The sequence below is a fragment of the Ranitomeya variabilis genome, chromosome 1 (assembly GCF_051348905.1).
Source record: "Ranitomeya variabilis isolate aRanVar5 chromosome 1, aRanVar5.hap1, whole genome shotgun sequence".
Classification (NCBI taxonomy): domain Eukaryota; kingdom Metazoa; phylum Chordata; class Amphibia; order Anura; family Dendrobatidae; genus Ranitomeya; species Ranitomeya variabilis.
The window spans coordinates 1,167,197,925-1,167,224,072 of record NC_135232.1 but is presented as its reverse complement, the minus strand read 5'-3'; the positions used below and the strand labels follow the sequence as shown (position 1 = coordinate 1,167,224,072).

Sequence of the window (26,148 nt, the reverse complement as noted above, 5' to 3'; positions counted from 1 at the left end):
ACAGCCAGAATCTGACCCTGCTGAAAGTCAGGTTCCCCTTCCCGCATACTATACCAACTTACACAGGGACAAAGAGGAAGGTGCAGATGAAAGTGCAGGTTTCTTCAACAGGTAGGGGGGCATACTCGTTGGCGACGTCACAGGCACAGGGCCCCTCAGAGTACGCAAAAGTGTCCCTGCCGGTGGGAGGCGCCCCCGCCGTGCAAACACACCACCGTACTTTGAGGGGCCCTGTGCCAGTGCCAATGCGAACGAGTGGGCCTCCCTGCTTGCTCAGGATCACAGCACTTGCAACGTTGAAATACTTTCCTCTCCCTGCTCCACCACCGTGACGTAGTCCACGTTTCCTGGGCCCACTAAAACCTTGAAGCAGCCCTACCCCCCACAACTTTTGCCAAATGACCCCCAATTTCCAATGCCCAACTATTATTATAAAGTTAATTAAGATTGACAAGCTTCAGTAACAAGAATGGATGTTTTTGGCATTAAAATGGGCACTGTAGGTGTTTTCCTGGCTTCCACTCACTGCCGACTATGCTTCCCCATTGATTTGCATTGGGTTTCATGTTTCGGTCGATCCCCGACTTTTCGCGATAATCGGACGACTTCACTCGACTCGACTTTGGACAAAGTCGGGTTTCGCAAAACCCGACTCGATCTTAAAAAAATGAAAGTCGCTCTAGTCATAACTAATGAGTTTTTTGACACCTGACCTGTTCAGTAGAGGTCTGCACTGTATTGCCACCATTTTCTCTTCAGACTGCCACACTAAGCACAGACCAAAAGAGATTATGGAGATACATGTAATATTTTTTGGCCCACCTCATATCTCTATACTAAAAACACATAAAGCTGCAGTCTTTTTATTTTTAACTACAGGAGATATGATGTGGCTCAAAAAAATAGTGTGTGGCGAAGTTTCATGGCGCACAGTGTGTGTTGCCGGCGGCAGAAGACACAATAAACCAAACATAATTGTGGCAAATCAAACTTTTTTAATTTTGTTAACAACAGAAAAATATTTATTTTTTACTGCGCCGGCTTGGGGTAGAGTGATGTAAACGGGGGGGGTGAAGTACTGAGGCCTGGCTAACCGTGGACGACGCAGAGGTGGCAGGAGAAGGGGCAATGAAACTAGAAGGGTCTGGAAGTTCGGGGATGGGGCTTGACACGAGAGGCTTGAGACGCACTGGAAGGGTGAGACAAACCTGACATTACAGACACATTGTTCATACGATTAATAATAATAATAATAATATTATAATAATAATAACAGACACATTGGGAGGTGAAGGGGGAGGAATGCTAAGAGTCCTCGGGTTTTTTTTTCTGTTGTTTTTTTTTTGGTTTGCCTGGTTGTGGGAGGTCTTGGTGGGCTCATATGGCGTGGCGTGGTGGCGGGTGACCTGTCAGGGTCTGGCTGCACTGTGTCAGAGTCCATAGTGCTCGTAGATCGTGCAGCCATGCCAGAGTCCATAGCGCTCGTAGAGCGTGCAGCCATGCCAGAGTCCATAGCGCTCGTAGAGCGTGCAGCCATGCCAGAGTCCATAGCGCTCGTAGAGCGTGCAGCCATGCCAGAGTCCATAGCACTCGTAGAGCGTGCAGCCATGCCAGAGTCCATAGAGCTTGTAGAGCGGAAGGCCATGCCAGGGTCCTGCTGCATCGTGGAGGTGGCGGTACAGAAGGCCATGCCAGGGTCCTGCTGCATCGTGGAGGTGGCGGTATGGAAGGCCATGCCAGGGTCCTGCTGCATCGTGGAGGTGGCGGTACGGAAGGCCATGCCAGGGTCCTGCTGCATCGTGGTGGTGGCGGTACGGAAGGCCATGCCAGGGTCCTGCTGCATCGTGGTGTCAGTGGAGGAGGTCCAAGCAAGAGCAGCGGATGTCATCGTGGTGGCGGTGGGATGTCCGACTGCACTCGGCATGGTGGTGGTGCTGTAGTGGTGTCCGGCTGTGGAAGGAATTGAGGTGGCCGTGCAGTGGGATGCAACAGAGGTCGGCATTGAGGATAATCGTGACAGTGAAGGCACAGGTGGATATGCCCCCACTGTCTGCTGGAAATACCGACTCTGCTGCATAGCCTGCACGTAAGCAGCATTGCAAGCCTGCATAACACTGAGCTGGAGATCAGGAGTAAGGTGTTCCGACATGGCCTGCTCAATTTGATTAAAAAAATGATGTGCTGGCCTCTGGAGGTCAGCTTTCACTTGATCAAGGCCTTTGCTGACCTCCTGGATACGTGCATTCAAGAGGTTATGTGAAACATCCATTCGGTCACCCAAAGCCTTGATTGCTTCGTGTAAAACCGAACTCAAGTGCAAAAACTCAGGCATGAGTGACCTGTCCGAAGCCCTCTGTCGCTGCCGGGAGGAGCCCCAAAAAAAGGGGGCAGTGGAAAGGGACTGCGAAAGGGGAAGACCTGATGGACCAGCTCCCTGGTCTCCAGTTAGTGTGGAAGGCCCACTTGCTGCTGCGCTGCTTGATGGCTGGGACGGGTCCATGGCTGTCGGATGAAGAACCGCTCCAGAACCTGGGCCAACAGTTGTGCTGTATGTGCTGTGAAAAAAGGAAAAAGAAAATTACTATCAAAAATTTAACAGACGCAAAATCCTGTGGAATGTAACAATAAAGATTATGGCAATACAATACAACCTAATGCACCTGATAAATACTTACGTTCTCTGGGCAAGGACCAGTCTTAAAAATTACAGAACACGATGGTATTTGTAGCATCTGATCCTTGCTCCTGAACCACTGGGAACACTGCTCTCTTGACGCAGGTCCTTGTTGAGATGGTCCTTCATCGAACGCCAACGTGTTTGACTTTGGATACTGTTTAAAAAAAATGTTGGTCAGAAAAAGTACTTTTGGCCGTGCTCACACAACTGTGTGTGATGAGAGAAACTCCAGAAAGTTTCTTTCATCACACACAGTCGAGTGAGCACGGCCAAGGTCTCTGCTGCTTCACACTGCAGTGCAATACTTACCAAATGCAGCTCGGACCCGTGTCAGGGCATTGTCCCAGCCATCCCACATCTCTTGGGCCCCCTCATTCCATAACCTCTGGATCGTCATGTTGTTTGAGTGCAGTGGATCCCGGGTGTCCCACAACGGAACTCTCTCCTGGACCAGGGGGATGAGGAGGTCATTCTCGATCAGATCATCCTCCCGTTGTGAAACCTAAAAATTAAAGAAAGTCATTACAGTTTGCTCAATTAACAGACGGAAAAGAAAGAAAAAAGATGCTGAGAAATGGCATGAATAGGAAAGTCAACATACAAAAGGATTCCACAAGAAAAAAGTAAAGAAATAGGAATGGAAAGAAAGGAAGATTCAAGAATATTACACTGAGGACAGTCAGCCTTGTATACGTACCGGCTGCCGTCTTGCCACCGGACCTTGACTCCGCTGCTCCTGCCCTGTCTCTGCCGCAGTAGAAGAGCTCTAAAAGAAAAATTTAAATTGTCACATGTGTCGATGTGACAGTGAATACTTACCAATCTGACGAGGCAAGTACTCACCTCACTGACATGCTCCACTTCTGACTGTCCTGGCCGAAACTCCTCACCAGAAGAAGAATCCGAAGAAAACATTCTGATGCATGTAGAAAGAAAGAAATGGCAGAAATTAGGACATGTAGAGAAAGAAAATAGAAAATAAAGGCATTGGCTAGGATATACTCACATTGTTCTGAGGCTTGTTTGCTCCAAGGTGCTGTGGTCCGTCTGCTCTGCTTGGCTGTCCGCTGTGGGCCGTCTGCTCTGCTTGGCTGTCTGCTGAGAAGTGACCTGCAACTGTCCACACCCTCCCTTTTATCACCTTGATGGTGGGGGGTGGCTTATCAGTGTCTAGACATGTTTTTCTCAATTGAAACGCATGCGTTCAAAAACGCAACAAAACGCATGTGCTAAAAAACGCATGCGTTTACATAGACAGCAATGCGTTTTTTGGTCGCAATCCTTGCGCAATCGACCGCATGCATTTCCTGGCGGCAAATAGATGCCTCTAGAAATTACTACATGTTGCATTTCCGCGCCAAGCCGCAAACGACGAGACGACGCATGCATCGTCACACGCGGCAAAACGCGAACCAAAAAAAACGCATGCGTTTTTAATGTTAAATATAGGAAAACACGACGCATGCGTTTATATGCGGTACAAACGCTGCGGCAACAAACGCAAATGTGAAACCAGCCTAACACAGGAGTATTTACTATGGAGACTTTAACAGAACGAGAAGTGTATTTGTGGTGTGAAGAGATGGATGTTCCCACCAAACAAAGCTTTGCGGTGAGTGGTGAGCTCTGTGATGCGACTGATGAAGAGATACTGAAAATAGTTAACCGACTCACTGAACTTGCCCACCCTAAAGTGGTCGACCGCCGGAAGGAAAAGGGGGGACAGTTACCCACAGCCCTGATTTCAACCGGGCAGATCTTGAGAAAAGAATACTTCCCATCCATGGTAGTCGTGTCTTCAGAGTATGGTCGACAATGGCAGATCACTTGGCCTACTGAGTCCGAAGTTGAGACCCGGCAACAGGAATCAACCACTCAGTCTAGAAAGACTAGTATATATATCCACCCTCTACTCCACCTAGCTTCCTTCCTGAAGAGACAGCGGCCCCTGCTGATGTGCTTATGACAGCTATGGAAAAGTTAGTCAGTCAGTTTGCCAAGATGCAGCCAGAAGGGAACTACTGTCGTCTAAGAACTTTCTCGGGTGCCCTCCCCACCCCTACTGGAGAAGAAGGATATGATACTTGGAGGGATGTCACTTTACAGTGCCTAGAAGAGTGGCAGTGCACTGATGCTGTAAAGAAGCAGAGAATAGTAGAGAGCTTGAAGGGTACTGCTATGGAGGTGGTGCAGGCTGCTTGGCAGAGCAAGCCTCTGGCAACTTATCAAGATTATATGAGTGCTTTAGAAGATGCTTTTGGATCCCCTGAAGATGCTACTGATCTACTCTATAAACTCCGTACCACCTACCAACAGCCAGATGAGAAGATGTCCGACTATCTATACCGACTAGATAAGCTGGTTCATAGAATAGTATCTAAAGGTGGCATCAGCCCTAAAGAAGTTGATCAGTGTCGCCTGGAACAAGTACTCAGAGGAGCTCTCACTCATGATCCAATTGCCCAGCGGATGAGGTCTTGTGATAGAGAGAAGATTCCTGGTTCTTTTCATGAGTTGCTTAAGGAAGTTCGGAAGGAGGAGGTTATTTTGGCCACAAGAGAGAAGACATCCCCTCGGGTGACTACTGTTGCCTTGAAGCCAGCACCCGACTGCCGAGAGATAGAACTGTTGAAAGTCATCGAGAAACAGGGGGAGCAGATTACACAACTGTTAAGTGCTCAGGCCAAGACAATACAGCGGCTACAAAGTGCTGTGGAGGTAGCCGAGAAGCAAACCCTGGTTTCAGGAAGAGAGAATGATGACCTCGGTAGAGTAGAGAGTGGGAAACCAGAAGGGTGCTTTGTCTGTGGGAATCCAGGCCATATAGCTCGTCAGTGTCCAAAGAGGTGGAGCCCAAAGAACTCTTCACATCTTCCCCATCACCCTCAGAGGCAGTCGGGAAACGGGAAAGGGGGCCAGCAGAACCCCATACTGAGCCACCATCAGCAACTAAGACCTACTCTACCGCCCCATCCAATAGTGCATCATCAAAAACCCTGCCTGAAGGTTTAGTGGGACCATCCCCACATGTCCCCGCATATATCAATGGTCAACCTTGCACAGTATTACTGGATAGTGGGTCTCAAGTAACCATCATCTTTGAAGGATGGTATAAGAGATATTTATCCAACATGCCTCTGAAACCGTTGTCTGGACTCGTGGTGTGGGGACTGAGTGAGCACAGCTACCCCTACAGAGTATACGTGTCCATGACGCTACGATTCTCAAAGACTGCTGTTGGAGTGGATAAAGAGATACCCATCATAGCGCTAATCTGCCCAGAGGCCGAGGCAGATGAGAGACCAACACCTGTCATAGTGGGAACAAATGCCAACATCTACGTGGTATGTTAGACACAGGAGTCATCTAGTAGCCCCTATGCTTCCCCTATCGTGATAGCTCGAAAGAAAAATGGAGCTATTCGGATGTGTGTGGATTATCGTACCTTGAATAAATGTACGATCCCCGCCCAGTACACTGTGCCCCGAATCGATGAAGCTTTGGATTGCCTGCAAGTGAGCCAATGGTTTTCTGTGTTAGATCTCCGGAGCGGCTACTATCAGATACCCATGTCAAAAGAATATCAAGAGAAGACCGCTTTTATCTGCCCCATTGGGTTCTTCGAGTTTCAGAGACTGCCTCAAGGACTGACAGGTGCTCCGGCCACTTTTCAGAGATGTATGGACAAAGTAGTGGGGGACATGCACTTACGTGAGGTCCTGGTTTATCTAGATGATTTAATTGTTTTTGGTAAGACTCTGGAAGAACACAACCAGCGGTTGTTCAACGTGCTTGATCGGTTGAAGGAGGCTGGGTTGAAGTTGTCCCTTGACAAGTGCCGGATTTGCCAGACGACTGTGAAATATGTGGGGCACATAGTAAGCAGAGAAGGAATTTCCACCGACCCCGCCAAAGTGGAGGCTGTTGTAAACTGGCCTAAACCCACCAACCTGAAGGAGCTTAGGTCCTTTTTAGGATTTTGCTGATACTACCGAAGATTTGTACCCCAGTACTCTCGGATTGTGAAGCCGTTAACTGCCCTTACTCAGGGGTATCCCCCTTCCGGGAGGACAGCCCACTCCTCAAGGTCAGGAAAGAGGGTCTACTTCAAAGTTAATGAACTTTTTGGGGATAGATGGACACCGGCATGCGACGAGGCATTCGAGAAACTGAAGTCATGCTTGACCCAAACCCCAGTGTTGGCCTATGCAGACCCCAGTAAACCATATGTGTTACATGTAGATGCTTCTCTTGACAGACTAGGAGGGATTCTCTATCAAGACCATGAAGGCTGTCTGCGTCCCGTCTACTACATTAGTCGAGGATTGACTCCCAGTGAACGCAACTACCCAGCTCACAAACTGGAGTTTCTGGCTTTGAAATGGGCTGTAGTGGACACGCTGCATGACTACCTCTATTATGGGCTGCCTGCCCGCATCCATACCGATCAAGGAAGAGATTTCGAAAGTAGACTAATCAAGGAGCTATGCGCCATCTGTGGGATCAAGAAATCCAGAACCACCCCGTATCACCCCCAAGGGGACCCTCAACCTGAGAGGTTCAACCGTACCCTTCTGAACATGTTAGGCACTTTGGATCCCACGAAGAAGGGACAATGGAGCAGGCATGTGAGTCAGTTGGTTCATGCCTACAATTGCACCACAAATGAGTCAACGGGATACTTGCCTTATTTTCTCATGTTTGGAAGAAAAGCCCGGCTACCAGTGGATATTAGTTTTGGGACATCCTTTGACAATTCTAATGGGAAGACCTACTTAAAATATTTGTCCCAGCTAAAAGAAGATTTGCAAAAAGCTTAAAGATTGGCAGAGCAGGCCTCTGGTCGATCAGGGAAGCGCAATAAGACTCGCTATGACTGTAGAGTTCGGGAACAAGTTTTACTGCCTGGAGATAGAGTCCTTATCCAACTTTTAGGTCTTCCTGGGAAGCACAAGCTTGCTGATCGGTGGTGTCCTGACCCTTTTGTGGTGATGGAGAAGCTGCCTGGTGTCCCGGCCTACAGAGTGAAGCCCGAGAAAGGGGGTAGAGTGTCATGATCTCAATGGCAAGAGAACATAGCATAAGCATATATAGGAACTAGCTCTTGGAAGATGGGAACTGAGCTGACCATGAACTAAACCTAACGCACAACTAGCAGTGGCCGGGTAGCATGCCTACGTTGATTCTAGATGCCCAGCACCAGCCGGAGGACTAAATAAAGCTAGCAGAGGAAAATATTAGTCCTAGCTCACCTCTAGAGAAATACCCCGAAAGGAGACAGAGGCCCCCCACATGTATTGGCGGTGAGTTGAGATGAAATAACAAACGTAGTATGAAAATAGGTTTAGCAAATTTGAGGTCCACTTACTACATAGCAGAAGACAGAAAGGACACTTTCATGGTCAGCTGAAAAGCCTATCAAAAACACCATCCAGAAATTACTTTAAAACTCTGGCATTAACTCATAACACCAGAGTGGCAATTCCTGTTCACAAGAGCTTTCCAGACACAGTAACGAAACTACAGCTGTGAACTGGAACAAAAATGCAAAAACAAACATGGACAAGAGTCCAACTTATCTAGTAGTTGTCTAGGAGCAGGAACAAGCACAGAGAGGCTTCTGATAACATTGTTGACCGGCAAGCAACTAACAGAGCAGCAAGGTTATATAGCGACTCCCACATCTTGATGGGAACAGGTGAACAGAGAAGATGAAGACACAGTTCAATTCCACCAGTAGCCACCGGGGGAGCCCAGAATCCAAATTCACAACAGTACCCCCCCCTCAAGGAGGGGGCACCGAACCCTCACCAGAACCACCAGGGCGATCAGGATGGGCCCTATGAAAGGCACGAACCAGATCAGAGGCATGAACATCAGATGCATTCACCCAAGAATTATCCTCCTGGCCGTATCCCTTCCACTTGACCAGATACTGGAGTCTCCGTCTGGAAACACGAGAGTCCAAGATTTTCTCCACAACGTACTCCAACTCGCCCTCAACCAACACCGGAGCAGGAGGCTCAACGGAAGGCACAACCGGTACCTCATACCTGCGCAATAATGACCGATGAAAAACGTTATGAATAGAAAAGGATGCAGGGAGGTCCAAACGGAAGGAAACAGGGTTAAGAATCTCCAATATCTTATACGGGCCGATGAACCGAGGCTTAAACTTAGGAGAAGAGACCCTCATAGGGACAAAACGAGAAGACAACCACACCAAATCCCCAACACAAAGCCGAGGACCAACACGACGGTGGCGGTTGGCAAAAAGCTGAGTCTTCTCCTGGGACAACCTCAAATTGTCCACCACCTGCCCCCAGATCTGATGCAATCTCTCCACCACAGCATCCACTCCAGGACAATCCGAAGATTCCACCTGACCAGAGGAAAATCGAGGATGAAACCCCGAATTACAGAAAAACGGGGACACCAAAGTGGCAGAGCTGGCCCGATTATTGAGAGCGAACTCCGCCAATGGCAAAAAAGCAACCCAATCATCCTGGTCAGCAGACACAAAACACCTCAGATATGTCTCCAGGGTCTGATTAATCCGCTCGGTCTGGCCATTAGTCTGAGGATGGAAAGCGGACGAAAAAGACAAATCTATGCCCATCCTAGCACAGAATGCCCGCCAAAATCTAGACACGAATTGGGTCCCTCTGTCAGAAACGATATTCTCAGGAATACCATGCAAACGAACAACATTTTGAAAAAACAGAGGAACCAACTCGGAAGAAGAAGGCAACTTGGGCAGAGGAACCAAATGGACCATCTTAGAAAAACGGTCACACACCACCCAGATGACAGACATCTTCTGAGAAACAGGCAGATCTGAAATAAAATCCATCGAGATGTGCGTCCAAGGCCTCTTAGGAATAGGCAAGGGCAACAATAATCCACTAGCCCGAGAACAACAAGGCTTGGCCCGAGCACAAACGTCACAAGACTGCACAAAGCCTCGCACATCTCGTGACAGGGAAGGCCACCAGAAGGACCTTGCCACCAAATCCCTGGTACCAAAAATGCCAGGATGACCTGCCAACGCAGAAGAATGAACCTCAGAGATGACTCTACTGGTCCAATCATCAGGAACAAACAGTTTATCAGGTGGGCAACGATCAGGTCTATCCGCCTGAAACTCCTGCAAGGCCCGCCGCAGGTCTGGAGAAACGGCTGACAATACCACTCCATCCTTAAGGATACCTGTGGGCTCAGAGTTACCAGGCGAGTCAGGCTCAAAACTCCTAGAAAGGGCATCCGCCTTAAGATTCTTAGAACCCGGTAGGTATGACACCACAAAATTAAACCGAGAGAAAAATAATGACCAGCGCGCCTGTCTAGGATTCAGGCGCCTGGCGGTCTCAAGATAAATCAAATTTTTGTGGTCAGTCAATACCACCACCTGATGTCTGGCCCCCTCAAGCCAATGGCGCCACTCCTCAAAAGCCCACTTCATGGCCAAAAGCTCCCGATTCCCAACATCATAATTCCGCTCAGCGGGCGAAAATTTACGGGAAAAGAAGGCACAAGGCCTCATCACGGAGCAGTCAGAACTTTTCTGCGACAACACTGCCCCAGCTCCGATCTCAGAAGCGTCGACCTCAACCTGAAAAGGTAGAGCAACATCAGGCTGACGCAACACAGGGGCAGAGGAAAAACGGCGCTTAAGCTCCCGAAAGGCCTCCACAGCATCAGGGGACCAATCAGCAACATCAGCACCCTTCTTAGTCAAATCGGTCAATGGTTTAGCAATATCCGAAAAACCAGCAATAAATCGACGATAAAAGTTAGCAAAGCCCAAAAATTTCTGAAGACTCTTAAGAGAAGAGGGCTGCGTCCAATCACAAATGGCTTGAACCTTGACAGGATCCATTTCAATGGAAGAGGGGGAAAAAATATATCCCAAAAAGGAAATCCTCTGTACCCCAAAAACACACTTAGAACCCTTCACACACAAAGAATTAGACCGCAAAACCTGATCATCGACACCATTTGTTGCCTGTGGGAAAAAACATCCCTTTACAGCCATTGCCAACCCAAGGAGGTCATACAACCCTTCCATGCAATAGGAGAAGTCGTAGGTGTCAACAACCACCCCAGCCTCGAGTTGCCTCAGGAGGAAGTGACAGCGAGTCTGGGGATGAATGGGGACCCGATGGTCAATGGAGCTACAGGTGGACTGATGACCCATGCCCCATAGGCGGGGGCCCTGAAAACCAGACTCCTGAAGTGGAAGCACAAAAAAGGGACATTTGTCAGGAGGCGAGTGCGCTCTGCCCACCATTGGGGGAGAGTTCAGAAGAGGGACATTTATTAAATGAAGAGATCCACCTGGAGGAGCCCGTTCTTGACAGACAAGAATCGGGGGTTGAGGAGGGGGCCCCCTCAGTACATACTCGTCCCAAATGGGACACTAGGCCACCCATGATGCTGACCTATGATAGAATGGGACATACCACTGAGGTCCCCAGGCTGATACACTTTAATCCAAATTCTGTTTGGCCTTATTTCCCAGTATCTCCCATATGCCCAGGAGGTGGTTTGTGTGCATGTAAATTTGGTGTTAGTCAGGATGCTTTAACCCCCATTCATGTTTCAGGTGGTGAGTCCTCATGTTGTGATGGGACACTTTCAATGACTCACCAGGGGGAGAATGTAACACCTGCACTGGGAACTGCCAGGGCAGCTACTGGTATACTGGGATTTACAGACACTAAGAAGAGCTTTGCAGCTGCTGTTAAACAGGGACCTACAGACATTAGCAGATTTTCCTCTGAGCTGCAGTGGACTACAATCCCCAAGGACCCTTGGACTACAATTCCCAGGGATCTTTGTTTCAGTCAGATGACACAGCCTGGATTGGATGACGAGGGACTTGGAGGGAGGAGCTGGGCAGAAAGTGAAAGCAAGAATTCAGAGAAAGAAAAGAGCATGGCATCTTGCTGGGAGAGACTGAGCACGGCGGATTTGCATCGCTCCATGCTGCAGGGTTGCTGTCCCCTCGGATATACCCGCGCTGCTGGAGAGAGCGCTGCTTTGTTTTACCCTCTGGAGCAAATTGCATCAAGAACTTGGAGAGTTCTGCCGGCACTCCCACCGTATAAAGGACTGAATCCGGCCGCCCCAACTGGCGTCCAGAGAACCATCCGACCGTTGGAGATGCGCAGTGAGTGCCCTTCTGAGACTTGTGGTCCTACTAGCGCTATTTACAGTGAGTACATTACAGCCCAGACTATTTCCATTAATATTCGTCTAAGTGCACCAACTGTTCTAATTTGCGCGCCAACATCCGCGGCAACTGGGCCCCAACGTTTGGACTGAGTTAAACCGGAAGAAACAAAAAAACCCTGCTACTTTATACTTTCTGGGTTGAAGTAGAATTAGAGTGTGACGTGTATATGACTTTGACAGAGCACAGTTACTTGTATTGCATGTTATTCTTTTAAATCCATCTCATTTATGCTGCATAGCAATCAATCTGTTAAACTGTTTTACTCCTGATCCCTGTGAGTGTGCACTGAGTGTGGCAGGGGCTTCCCGAGTCAGCCCCTGGCAGAAGATAATAGTCCTTCTGCAGTCCCAGAGAGAGCTCCAATCAAGATTCGGGTGGAGGCACTGCGCCCTGGAGAGGTGAGACCCCCCATAACACCCAGTGTACCGTGGTAGCCCTAAAGGGGTGTTACATGTGTTTTGAGGGAGCGCCTAAAACTATGCAAATTGTGGATGGCCTAATATCTTGGGGTAGAGCATTCCAGAGGATTGGCGCAGCACGGGAGAAGTCTTGGAGTCGGGAGTGGGAGGTACGGATTAGTGCAGAGGTTAGTCGAAAGTCATTTGCAGAGCGCAGTGGTCGGTTAGGCCGATAGACCGAAATGAGGGATACCTTGATGAAGGTGTTGCTGGAGCTGCAGTGTTAGACTCCAGGAAGTCGAGGCTAGGGTCGTTCCTCATTTGGGCTTGTTCATCAATGAACTTGCAGAACTGAATGAATGGAGGAAAGGTGACATCATGTGACCTTTTATACCTGGAAATGCACACTGCCCACTTCTCTTGCAGACTATGTGGCAGCTTTGAGACAATTGGGTTCACCCCATGCGCAGTGTCCAGGTAGCACAGTCCAGACAGACGAGGGTCTCTTTTAGCAAGTTCCAGCTCCATAAGCAGATCACTTAAGTCCAGAAGTTTGTGGGCTTCCTTAAGGTTGATCCTTGGAACATTCTGCAGTCTCTTGAATAGGGACTTTTCTATGGCTTCAGCGCTGCCGTAGGTTCTTTTGAGTCTCTGCCAGGCCGCTGCGAGACCTGCTTCAGCTTGCCCCACATAGACAGTCCTAAGACTCTTGATACAGTTTGTAGATTCAGGACCCAACCATTTTACCATGAGGTCGAGCTCCTGCTCCACGGATAGGTTGAGATCAGCAATGGCGGCCATGAAGGTTACTTTCCAGGCTCTGTAGTTCTCTGCACGGTCGTCGAATTTTGAGAGGCTAGTGTTGATTAGCTCCCTGCTCACCTTGAACCTTGGAAACTCGGACATGTCTGATCCTTCACTCCTTGTTACTGTAGTAGCTTGTGGTGCCCCTCAGGCGTATAAGCTGTGTGGCGTGGAAGGGTGAATTGTTCCCAGGTAGAATGATGTCGCTGCGGGGTTGAGCTGTGGTTTAACCTCTGGAGATTCCGATGACTGCTGCTTGAACCGTGGCGGCAGGCTGGAGTATGCCTTGCGGTCGTCTTGCGGTGATGACTGCTCCTGAGGGGGTGCATCATGGCATTGGTCTTGGGTCTCTGTAGGGGTTGTGGATGAAACTGGCACCATTAGTTGGGCTGACTTGGACGTTTCTGCAATGTTGGGTTGAACGTCGCTGGGTAAGGTGTGTGCTGCAGGTATCTGTTTCTGCACGTAGTCGCTGGTACGAACAGCTGGGTCGTCTTCTTCCTATTGTGGCAGGCAAATCGGGTCGAGGTTTTGCTTCAATGCTTGCTCAAGTATTTTTACTTCGGCTAATGTGATTTCTTCCTCCATTTCTGTTTGAAGAATCTTTGCTTTAGCCTCTGCTTCTGTTTGAAGAATCTTTGTTCGAGCCTCTGCTTCTGCGTTCTTTGCTTATGCTTCTGTTTGAAGAATCTTTGCTTGAGCCTCTGCTTCTGCCTTCTTTGCTTCTGCTTCTGCTTGAAGAATCCTTGCTCGAGCCTCTGCTTCTGCTTTCTTTGCTCCTGCTTTCCTGGCTTCTGCTTCTGCCTCTACTTTCCTGGCTTCTGCTTCTACCTCTACTTTCTTGACTTCTGCTTCTGCCTTCCTGGCTTCTACCTCTGCTTCTGCTTTCTTTTCTGTGTATGAACGCCTTAGTTTGCACTGCTCTGCGTTTAAATGGGCCTCTAGAATTCTGTCGCTGAGAGCTGAAGTTCTTGAGCAGGATGATTTGTATGACCGGACAGAGTGTTTAGATGAGGCTGACCTGTGCGATCTAGTTTCTTACAGATGGGCGATACGAAGCTCCGCTTTATCTTCGGGGACTTGCACGGCGGCGACCCTTTCTCTGTCTGTGGAATCTGCCTTGCTTAACTCTGATAGGGCTTCGTCTATTTTAGAGTCTTTTAGGAAGGCAGCATACTTTGCGGACAGTCTCTTGTATCTGCCGTGGGCCGTGTCTAGCTATCTTATAGTGTCCTGTAAACTCGCTGCATCTTTGTGGTGTTGGATGCTTGACATGAGGGAGGCGACTCATTCCCATAGGTCATCCAGGTTGTCATTGAACTCATCCCTTGTGGAATGGTAATTCTCGAGGACCTTTAGTGTTGGCTTGAGGGAGCGCACTGGTCGTGCATCTGGGTCTGCTGCGGAAGTGGGCACTGCTTCCCGGTCTTCATAATGGACTGCATCGGGTTGTATTTGCTCTCTTTCAACATTGGGGAACTGCGTAAGGTCCTTTTCAGCCATTTTGATTTAAGGTGTGCTGTCTCTTTAAGAAACTGAACTTTTGAATTGGGGGTTGGAAATTGTGGTGCAGCTTTGTTGCAACCCCTTGATAAGATTCCCTAGGTGTTTTTGGAGAACTGTGGGGTTCTGCAGTCCAACAATCTGCAGCGATGTGGTATAATACACAGAGAGTCTTTATGCATGATGCGGTCTGAGGTGATGCTGTAGGGGATCTGAAGGTGAAGTTTGTCAGAAGAGGCCTCTAGTGCAGTGTTTCTCAGCTCCAGTCCTTGAGACCCACCAACAGGTCAAGTTTTCAGGATATCCTTAGCATCGCATGGGGGATAATTGAATCACTAGCTCAAGCATTAATTCTATCACCTATGCAATAGTAAGGAAATCCTGAAAACATGACCTGTTGGTGGTTCTTGAGGACTGCGGTTGAGAAACACTGCTCTAGAGCATCTGTTACATACTATTTACACCGTTTGACCCCTATCTCCAACATAAAAATTAAACATTCCTCTAGATACAAAGAGGTTCTGAATCTTTCAGTGGAGCCACAAAAGAGGCTATGTGTACTCTACACGAGACCCCGGAGAGGAGGTTTCTATTAGAGCAGCTGAAGAAGATCTGAAATTTATATCAAAGACAATACTAGAAGCAACAGAGGATAAAAAACCACCTACTGGGTCCACCACACCTAACAAAGACTGTAAGATGGATCCAAACCTTCTGAATCTTTTAATAGTGCCACCAAAACAATCAAAATCACTTACAAGAACCACAGAGTGGACTGAGCGTCCCACCAAAGAGAACCCACACTTCTTCTACTGCCCACCCTAAAGGAAACCTGCACCTTGTACTACAGACGGTGTACAGGATCTGATCACCAGAAGCCATTTAGCCTATTTAGATGGACATTAAGGAAGCCGACTGGCTTCTGTTTATGCAGCCTGAAAAAATCCGATGGGACAGAATAATTGGGATGTTCACATACAGCGTCACGGTGGAGGAAGAGTCTCCAGTGACAAAGAACAGTATTCCACCAAAAATACAGATTTTTACATTGGCATAAACCGTTTCCACAACCATTTAATGAGTGTTTTGTTTGCTCTTTGGTTGATCGGCGCCATGTTCACTAGTTATCTGCTCGTCTCAATGGAACATAAGGTGTTAACACCGATTGTCATCACTTGAGTGCCAGTTATTGGGTGGAGAAATGTTTGAGATGTTCTAGACAACCTTGTAAAGATAAAGAAAGGAGAAGATAGTGACATCATCGATGAGTGAAAATGTCAGTGTAGTCGAATACCGCAGAAAAGAGGAAGACGTGACGTGTTCAGAATCGGACATTCCTTTCTTGGACAGAATGTGGAAGTGGCTAGATAAGAAGCACATGGGGACATTTCACAGCTGAGGTCTCCTCTGATGGAAGAGACCTCACAACAAAAAGGCAGGACGTGACTTATAGGGTTAAAAGGTTATTCAACGTATAGGAAATATTGGATCCACATATAACTCATGACCCCCTAATCTGCAGCTATTCCAGCACATACATATTGGATACATACAGTAAAAAGTTCTTCAATTCTATGTAGATTGCAACCCTACAATTTATGCACATCCTGCTTCTGAAGAACAGCCTTTAAAATGCACAAAGAGAACAAAATAGGACTTTATTTTGCCATGGTCCCATGGTCTATGTGATGTCCACGCTGACCCTTTCTCCTCTTCTACACCTCTCTCTAATGTGTCTTAATACCTTCCTGCACTGGGGTAAACTTAGTATGGCCAGCTACTCATTCATAAAGCCAAATCCAGAAAACGCCCAAATGGCAATGTTGAAGCGCTTGTATAACATCATCAGTACAAACAACAGTTTGCAGCCGTGAACCAGTGATCCCTGCAGAATATTAGGGAAACCTCCCTTACTTGGTAGCTGTGGAGACCATTGACCGTAAAATAGTGATTCCAATGTAATGCTTTTTTAAGAGTCTTCAAAGAGTCTGTGATATTGTGGCCTGAGGTTTTCTTGCTTAGAAGCCTAGGTATACAACGAAAGCTCTCCGGTCAGTAGCGTCTCCAAAACTCTCCTTATATTAGTGTTGTATGGTAATGACACCAACTCAAAGGAACGACAACGCAAGAATCTTACTCATTTCATAGAATGTTGTCCTTCACTCTTTATACAACTGGTGCCCTGTGCTGTGTACTCACTCCAGTATCCAATTCTTCTCTGCACACAAGGTGCTCTGCTCTGTATTCACTCTGGCTCCTCCTGCTCTGGTATCTGTCTCTCTTACCATTATTTGCAGTCAGCCTCTCTGCACACCAGGTGCTCTGCTCTGTATTCACTCTGGCTGCTCCTACTCTGGTATCTGTCTCTCTTACCATTCTTTGCAGTCAGCTTCTCTCTACATCACGTGCTCTGCTTTGTATTCTCTCTGGCTCCTCCTGCTCTGGTATCTGTCTCTCTTACCATTCTGTGCAGTCAGCCTCTCTGCACACCAGGTGCTCTGCTCTGTATTCACTCTGGCTGCTCCTACTCTGGTATCTGTCTCTCTTACCATTCTTTGCAGTCAGCTTCTCTCTACATCATGTGTTCTGCTCTGTATTCTCTCTGGCTCCTCCTGTTCTGGTATCTGTCTCTCTTACCATTCTTTGCAGTCAGCCTCTCTGTACACCAGGTGCTCTGCTCTGTGTTCACTCTGGCTCCTCCTGCTCTGGTATCTGTCTCTCTTACCATTCTTTGCAGTCAGCCTCTCTGTACACCAGGTGCTCTGCTTTGTATTCTCTCTGGCTCCTTCTGCTCTGGTATCTGTCTCTCTTACCATTCTTTGCAGTCAGTTTCTCTGTACACTAGGTGCTCTGCTCTGTGTTCACTCTGGCTCCTCCTGCTCTGGTATCTGTCTCTCTTACCATTCTGTGCAGTCAGCCTCTCTGTACACCACGTGTTTTGCTTTGTATTCACTCTGGCTCCTCCTGCTCTGGTATCTGTCTCTCTTACCATTCTTTGCAGTCAGGCTCTCTGTACACTAGGTGCTCTGCTTTGTATTCTCTCTGGCTCCTTCTGCTCTGCTATCTGTCTCTCTTACCATTCTGTGCAGTCAGCCTCTCTGTACTCTAGGTGCTCTGCTCAGTATTCACTCTGGCTCCTCCTGCTCTGGTATCTGTCTCTCTTACCATTCTTTGCAGTCAGTTTCTCTGTACATCACGTGTTCTGCTCTGTATTCGCTCTGGCTCCTCCTGTTCTGGTATCTGTCTCTTTTACCATTCTTTGCAGTCAGCCTCCCTGTACACCAGGTGCTCTGCTTTGTATTCTCTCTGGCTCCTTCTGCTCTGGTATCTGTCTCTCTTACCATTCTGTGCAGTCAGCCTCTCTGTACACTAGGTGCTCTGCTCAGTATTCACTCTGGCTTCTCCAGCTCTGGTATCTGTCTCTCTTATCATTCTTTGCAGTCAGCCTCTATGTACACCAGGTGTTCTAATCTGTATTCGCTGTGGCTCCTCCTGCTCTGGTATCTGTCTCTCTTACCATTCTTTGCAGTCAGCCTCCCTGTACACCAGGTGCTCTGCTTTGTATTCTCTCTGGCTGCTCCTACTCTGGTATCTGTCTCTCTTACCATTCTTTGCAGTCAGCCTCTCTGTACACCAGGTGCTCTGCTCTGTGTTCACTCTGGCTCCTCCTGCTCTGGTATCTGTCTCTCTTACCATTCTGTGCAGTCAGCCTCTCTGTACACCACGTGTTTTGCTTTGTATTCACTCTGGCTCCTCCTGCTCTGGTATCTGTCTCTCTTACCATTCTTTGCAGTCAGGCTCTCTGTACACTAGGTGCTCTGCTTTGTATTCTCTCTGGCTCCTTCTGCTCTGCTATCTGTCTCTCTTACCATTCTGTGCAGTCAGCCTCTCTGTACTCTAGGTGCTCTGCTCAGTATTCACTCTGGCTCCTCCTGCTCTGGTATCTGTCTCTCTTACCATTCTTTGCAGTCAGTTTCTCTGTACATCACGTGTTCTGCTCTGTATTCACTCTGGCTCCTCCTGTTCTGGTATCTGTCTCTCTTACCATTTTTTGCAGTCAGCCTCCCTGTACACCAGGTGCTCTGCTTTGTATTCTCTCTGGCTCCTTCTGCTCTGGTATCTGTGTCTCTTACCATTCTGTGCAGTCAGCCTCTCTGTACACTAGGTGCTCTGCTCAGTATTCACTCTGGCTTCTCCAGCTCTGGTATCTGTCTCTCTTATCATTCTTTGCAGTCAGCCTCTATGTACACCAGGTGTTCTAATCTGTATTCGCTGTGGCTCCTCCTGCTCTGGTATCTGTCTCTCTTACCATTCTTTGCAGTCAGCCTCTCTGTACACCAGGTGTTCTACTCTGTATTCGCTGTGGCTCCATCTGCTCTGTTATCTGTCTCTCTTACCATTCTTTGCAGTCAGCCTCTTTGTACACCACGTCCTCTGCTCAGTATTCACTCTGGCTCCTCCTGCTCTGGTATCTGTCTCTCTTACCATTCTTTGCAGTCAGCCTCTCTGTACACCAGGTGCTCTGCTCTGTATTCCCTCTGGCTATTATAAAAACTTGATTCCAGCACACCTAGTAGCTCTATGCTCATCCACCTGGGGCTCAGACACTGGCCTCACATCAAGGAAAGTAGAAAAAATTGGTGTCAGGCTCAACAGGACTGGGTTTTTATTTTCTTTTTCTTTTTCAAAAGAAAATATAGTGCATAGAAAAGAAAACTTTGCATGGTCTACATGACCCAGTCGACGCGTTTTGCCTGCACTAAGCAGTCTTACTCATTACTCGCTCATCACTAGTCGCAAATCTTGCAGCGGCGATGAAAACTAAAACTCCGAGCACATCCAAATACTCGGAGACCACCCAAGCATGCTCGGGGAAACCCGAGTAACGAGTATACTCGCTCATCACTATCTCTTACCCTTCTCTGCAGTCAACCTCTCTGTTCTCTGTGTTCTATTACCATGTACACTCTGGCTTCCCTTGCATGTGGCCTTTATTAAAATCGTCTGCACTGGTTGCGGTGCATGAAGGTGTTAAAGACTGGACTATGAGTAACAAGTCCTCTTTCTGCCTCTCCAGCATCTGCTGGTTGGAGTTCACACACATGCTTCTGTAATCACGTTTCTCTATGTGTGAATGTTAAAGCCTACAACACAAAGAAGCTGTTTCACACCCTACTGGACCCTGTGCAAACAAGAAAATCCCTTGCCACACAACTAAATAACACCTGTCTCCCTAAAGGGTAGGACCCAGGGTAAGGCCGGGTCACACTAGAGAGGAATACAGACGAGTGAGAGGCGCAGAAACAACGCATTGCACACGGACCAATGATTCTCTATGGGGCAGCTCCCATCAGCCGTATATTTCTCGGCCGTATTTAACAGGCTTAGAAAATCACAGCATGCTGCGTTTGTCAGTGTATTGTGCAAAAAATCCGCCAATGAAAGTCTATGGGGGCGAGAAAAATACGGATTACACACGGACCATGCGTATGGCTTGCGAGAAATACGCACCGGTGTTCTGTAGAAAAGCCGGTAATTCAGTGCGGTGTACAGTAAAATCAGACTGACAGGTTAGAATAGAATAGATAAAATAAATGTACACATAGAATAGGTAGATATATATACAGGGGTTGGACCAAATAATGGAAACATCTGGAAACATCAACAAAAGTTAGTTTAATCTGGTGTAGGTCCACCTTTTGCGGCGATCACAGCCTCAATTTTCCGAGATATGGATTCATACAAGGTGTGAATTGTTTCCAAAGGAATTTTAGCCCATTCTGCAGTTAAAACACCCTCCAGTTCTTTGAGCAACGATGGCGGCGGAAATTGACTTGAATCTCTAAAATCGACCATAAATGCTCAATAATGTTGAGGTCTGGGGATTGTCGGGGCCAGATGAGATGCTTCACTAGAATGTTCCTCGTGCCATGCTTTAACGATTCTAGCTGTATGAATTGGTGCATTATCATCCTGAAAGATGGAGTTCTCCTCCGGGAACAATGCTTGAACCAATGGATGCACAAAATGCCTAAATAATCTCGGCTGTTAATTCTTCCATGAAGGGATATCATTGGCCCGGCGGATCTCCATGAAATAGCACCCCAGATCATCACAGAACCTCCACCATGTTTTATGGTTGGGAGAAGGCAGTCTGGATGGAATGCTTCCTTCGGCTGTCTCCAAACGTACACTCGGCCGGAAATAGGGTAAACGATGATTCGTCTGACAACATCACATGTTTCCACTGCTCGAGGGGCCAATTCTGGAGGTTTCTACACCACTCTAAACGCTTGGAAACATTTGTCATTGAGAGCAGCGGTTTTCTAATTGCAGCTCTTCCGTGGAATCCAGATTTGTGCAGCTCTCGATGAACAGTTTTTTCGTGGAAACTGGGTTCTGTAGGTGTTCATTGAGCTCAGCAGTGATTTTCGGAGCTGTGGTCTTGCGATCCTTTCTCACAATTCCCTTTAGAGTCTGATGGTCTCTCTGTCAACTTTGACTTTCGGCCGGACCTGTGCTTTGCTGCGGACGTTTTTCATTCTCTTTCAAATGCAGTCATTACTTGGGAGACAGTATCTCTTGACACGCCAAGCATTCGGGCACTTTCTGTTACACTAGCGCCTGCCATATGAGCACCATCTTTACACGGGGGTGGAGTTAGCTGGCTTCCCCGCTGTGTGACGCCGGCACTGGTTGTTGTGGTGGTTGCCTCGGCAACGGGGCGCATCACTTCCGGACCAGGAGCGCAACTTCCGGTGAGCACGGTACACTGCTTGTGTCCATGCAGTATTTAAGAAGGACTGATACCAGTCTCGTCAGGCCCCTTGAGAAAGGTGAGGTCTGAAATGCGCGACGAGGCAGACGGTCTCGCCTGGATTCCTGTTTAGTCCCCATATCTCCGGTGACCATTAAAAAGTAAAGACATGCGAGTTATTGACAGTCCCTGTTGGGCATGGTTCTCTTTCTTTTACGGGGGTTATTGTAGTGTTTACATCTAGCTGATATATATATATATATATATATATATATATATATATATATATATATATATATATAGGGATGTGATACCTGTCAATGCTTGAGCTGTGATTTTTGGAGACAGCATATCACGTGGCAAATGATTAAGGCTATGCAATTGTGTGTATTACACTGATAGGTTACACTGGTTTGAACAATCTATAATTGTGGCTGTGAGCAGTATATATATTTTTTTAGCATTACCCAATTGTTATATCACCTAAGAAAACTGTGGGTCCAGACGATGGCATCACTTACTATGTACTACACAATGTGAACAGGCTGTTCTATTTCACCTTCTTCCATAATTGGTGATTTGTGTTTTAAACTTTGAAATTTAATAAATTCATACAGATTTTTGATGAAAACTCACCTTTTGATCATTGTTTCTTTTTCTGTGGTCTTGTTGATATTTGATGATAGGTCTGGTAATCCGGTTGACGCATGAAATGGGTTAACGACAGTAAATAATAGGTACCATGCGTCTTATTCATACCTGTTATATTTAGAGAGGGACCATGGATATTGGCCCCTAAGATGCCCCTATTCTGGCACTTTGCCTCTCTCTTCCCACTGCCCTGTAGCGGTGGGATATGGGATAATAAAGGGTTAATGTCACCTTGCTAATGTAAGGTGACATTAAGCCTGGTTAATAATGGAGAGATGTCAATAAGACACCTATCCATTATTAATCCAATAGTAATAAAGGGTTAAATAAACACATGGGGTTTTAATATCTTTATTGTTCTCTCAATCCAACTGACGACCCTCGATCTTCTGAAAAAAAAAGGAAAAATAAAAACAACAATATTCCATACCTGTCTGCCATACAGTCATGTCCCACAATGTAAATCCATCTGAAGAGGTTAAATAATTTTACAACCATGAGCCTGCTAATGCAGCCGCCCCTGGCTGTAAAAACTGGGGAATTAATCGCATCCTCGCATTGAATACGGATCACTGTTCAGGAAATTTTCTACCTATCTTGGCCATAAAAAACGGACCATATTTTGATATGTTAGGTGTGACCGCAGCCTAAAGGCAACTTACAGCACGTGCACAAAGGGGAAATAAGGAGAACTAAGGTAAACAATTTAAAGAAGAATAATCTTCCACCAACCTGAGGAGAAAGGAAAGGAGCTGTGAAGAAAGATAAACGAACACACAGCAGAAATACAAATGATATTTGCCTAGCAGGGAAAATTTTTTAGCTGAAGAGCTGGAATTCTTTAGCACTAATCCACTTTGAGGTATAGCCAGCAAGGAAGTGTAGTGAAGGGAAATACATATAGCCTATCCCAGAATGTGAAAGGGCAGCAAAACAGGGAAATGGAAACACATGAAGGGGAGCAAACCTAAAAAGCAAAAATAAAGGCAATAGTAACCATCAGCATAAAGACAAGAAAGAAAAGGGTAATAGTTTAGCGGACAGGACATCTGACTACGGAGCAACAGGTCACCTGATTGAATCCCCAATCTGAAGGCATGACAGCACTGCCCTCTCAACGAGGGGCCACCAGACCCTCAGAAGCCTCAGATGTCGCCAATGGAATTCCCTCACCAAGCAATCAGCATGAGATCCTGTGAATCAACCCAGGAGTTTTCCTCAGGACATAGTATTTCCTCTTAATGAGATAATGTAGAAGCCACCTGGCCCATCTGACTCCAAGAACTTCCTCAAGCTCATACTCCAGATCCTCCTCCAAATCCATCTCAATTACATATTTGGGACCAGGAGCCCCTCCAATTTTTCCAAAAGGTAAGAGTGGAAGGATTTATTGATCCTTCCAGGCAAGCGAACATTGTAATCTAACCATCACATGTGTACGTCAAAATTGTAATAATTTTATAAGGACCTACAAATTTTAGGCGCAAACTTCCTTTAAAGGGAACCAGGATTGTGCCGAGTAATCTACAGACAGTGTCAGGTCGGCACGGTTATACTGATTACAATGATACCTGGTGATGAAATCCGTCTTGTGGTTGTTGTGTAATCTTTATTTTCAGTTTTGAGTTAATGATATGCTCGTGCTCTGGGGCGGGGCTGTGGGTGGGGCTTCATGTGGTGCTCTGATTAGATATTCATAATGCAGACTGCTGACAGGTCAGCAGCACCTCTCTTGGCCTGGTCACTAGCTACCAAAAGACTCATTTTCACCTCCTTCTCGACCTTAATTAATTAGGAAGAAAATCTCTCCTCTTCTGGCAGAGAGAATTGTAACCCAGAATACTTCCCAAACACTGGATGAAAACCCCCACAGCAAATAAAAGGCAAGATCCCATAGAGGTATGTTTATTAGGAGCAAACTCTTCAAGGGGCAGAAACTCCACCCAGTCTGGCTCATTAGAAGAAACAAAGATCTCAAATACTGCTCTACCTCTTAGTTCATCCTTTCTGTTTGTCCATTAGTCTCGGAATGATAACATGAGGAAAAAGACAGCTTGATACCCAAGTGGAGCAAAAACTACCCCAAAAACTAGCAAGAAATTGAACCCCTCTATTAGAAATAATGCTTTTTGTAACATCATGCAATTCAACTATTAGAAATGAATAAAGTTGCTAAAACTCCTGGCAGTCGTCAATTTTTGAAGAGGAAACCAAATGAACCATTTTGCTAAAACTGTCCACTACCACCCACATGACTGTAATACTACCAGATTCAGGAAAATCAGTGAGAATGAGTTCAGGGCTGTGAAGGATCTCTTTAGGCAAGAGATAACCCACTGGCCATGGCACAGACTCTGCATTTACATATTCTTCAAAATCCTTATGAGCATTCTGCCTCTTTAAAGACCTAGAAAGAGATCACCGAGTGGCAGAAGAACCCGGGTGCCCGGATAAGACTGAATCATGTACTACATTAAGAATGTCTGTGCATGAAGAGGATGGTATATAAAGCTTGTTCATAGGTAAATCTTCTGGTGCAGTGTCCCGAGCATCCTGAATGCGCTGCCTGAGATCTACCCTTAGAAAAAATACCACCACCCCTCAATAAGAATCTTTACTGGATTTTCCTCCCTCAATTCAGGGAGAAAGCTATGAGATAAAGCTTAAAGGTACCGTCACACTCAGCAACTTTGCAAAGAGAACGACAACAATCCGTGACGTTGCAGCGTCCTGGATAGCGATCTCATTGTGTTTGACACACAGCAGCGATCTGGATCCTGCTGTGCCATCGCTGGTCGGAGCTAGAAGTCCAGAACTTTATTTTGTCGCCAGGTCGTTGTGTATTGTCATGTTTGACATCAAAAGCAACGACGCCAGCAACGAGCATAGGGGGCATCGCAGCGTCTCCTTCTAGCCAGTCGGTACACTCCGGCTGTTTGACATGGAGCTAACAACCAGCGAGAATGAGAAGTGAGTCGCCGTTACGTCACTGGATCGCTCCTGCATTGTTCTGGAGTTGCTGTGTTTGACGTCTCTACAGCGACCTAAACAGCGACGCTCCAGCGATCTAGTTTGGGTCGGCTCGTTGTCTATATCGCCGCAGCGTCGCTGAGTGTGACGGTACCTTTAGCCTTAACATGCTTAGATCCGAGGAGATAAGTCACAGTAAAATCAATCTGGGCAAAAAAAGCCCACCGAACCTGTCTGGTGTTTAAGCACTTAGCAGCATTATAATCAGTAAAGACCGTCTCCTTATGTCTCGCCTCCTCAACCAGTGTCTCCATTCCTCAAAAGCTCTTTTAACCACCAGAAACTCTCGGCGACCTATGTCATAATTAGAGAGAACTTATGGGAGTGAAAGCACAAGAGTGTAGATACCCATTCTGTTTTTGCGAAAGAATGGCTCCCATCCCACTAGCATCTACCTCAACACAGAAGCAGAGATCGACTTCAGGTTGAATGAGAACAAGAGCCCTGGAGAAAGCTGTCTTGATTGACCAAGAAGATAAATCTGTTCTGCTCTTAGTCATGTCTGTTTGGCTATGACCGAAAAGTTTTTAATGAGCTTCCAATAATTTGCAAAGCCCAGAAATCTTTACTAACACGGTACCAAGATATATATCTTTCCTGTATCAGAAATCTCTACAACACTTTCAGGTTAGTTGATTGAACACAATCAAGGACCACTTGCACCTTAACGGGGTCCATCCGAAACCCTGATGCAGAAACTAAAAGTCCTAAGAACTGGACCTGCTGTACCTCATATTGAAATTTCTTTAGTTTAGCAAATACATGGTTATCACATAGGATCGGGAGAACCTGTCTGAGATGTTCACGATGCTGCTACTGAGTATGCACGTAAAGCAAAATATCATCCAGGAAAATTACCACTAATCTATCCACCAAAGAGCAAAAAATGTCATTTACGAAATTTTGAAAGACTGCCGAAGCATTAGTTAACCCGAAAGGCATTACCAAATTTTAAGGAGTAAATGGATAAGGATTGCGAGCCATGATTGCATTAATCTCGCTTAAATCCAAACATGGGCACTACCCTCTTTTTTTTTTTTTTTTTTTAACAAAAAAGAGCACGACGGTGACTGGAGAGGTGGATGGCTGT

General features: G+C 46.8%; 1 protein-coding gene across 1 annotated transcript in view; it reads left to right on the top strand.

The window, feature by feature from the left end:
- The first annotated feature begins 21,344 nt into the window (after nucleotides 1-21,344).
- Nucleotides 21,345-26,148, top strand: part of LOC143793334 (interleukin-12 subunit beta-like) — a 71,298-nt gene continuing 66,494 nt past the window's right edge. Inside the window, exon 1 of the mRNA XM_077280218.1 lies at nucleotides 21,345-21,456. The gene's annotated coding sequence lies outside the window, so the exon portion shown is untranslated. The remainder of the gene's footprint in view (nucleotides 21,457-26,148) is intronic.